General features: G+C 36.7%; 1 non-coding gene across 1 annotated transcript; it reads right to left on the bottom strand.

The window, feature by feature from the left end:
• Positions 1-181: 181 nt before the first annotated feature.
• trnav-cac (transfer RNA valine (anticodon CAC)) lies at positions 182-254 on the bottom strand. Its single transcript has one exon. It is a non-coding gene; the product is annotated as a tRNA-Val (tRNA).
• Positions 255-472: the final 218 nt, after the last annotated feature.

Below are 472 nucleotides of genomic sequence, written 5' to 3'. Positions count from 1 at the left end.
TCAAGACATTTCTCAAAACCAGAATATGATCAGGGTGACTTTTGAACACTGGAAATAAATCATGTACTCATCCAGTAGTATCCAGACTTCCATTTCTGGAAGTCGGGGAAATAGCGGGAAGCTTGTTGAGCGATATTAGTAATTAATAAAGCATTGAATTAGCACGGTCGACAAAACCTATTGTTTCCGCCCGGTTTCGAACCGGGGACCTTTCGCGTGTGAGGCGAACGTTATAACCACTACACTACGGAAACTGGGCTAATCGTAATGATGACGTAATTTTTTTTACATATTCAATGAAAATGAGTTTTTGTTAATGAATGTTTTCATGTTAATTTCTTGGTACAAATTAGCCGAGTTGCACAGGAATCCACTGAGGATATTTTGATTTATTTGTTCCAAATGTTATTCCTAATTAATATTCCCTGATGATGATGGAAATGCACTTTATTATTTCTAAGACTAAGTCTGA

This window comes from Seriola lalandi, unplaced genomic scaffold (assembly GCF_002814215.2).
Source record: "Seriola lalandi dorsalis isolate HSWRI2012SDOR001 ecotype SW California unplaced genomic scaffold, Sedor1 jcf7180002054341, whole genome shotgun sequence".
In the NCBI taxonomy this organism is placed as follows: Eukaryota; Metazoa; Chordata; class Actinopteri; order Carangiformes; family Carangidae; genus Seriola; species Seriola lalandi.
This window is presented reverse-complemented; position numbering and strand designations above follow the sequence as displayed.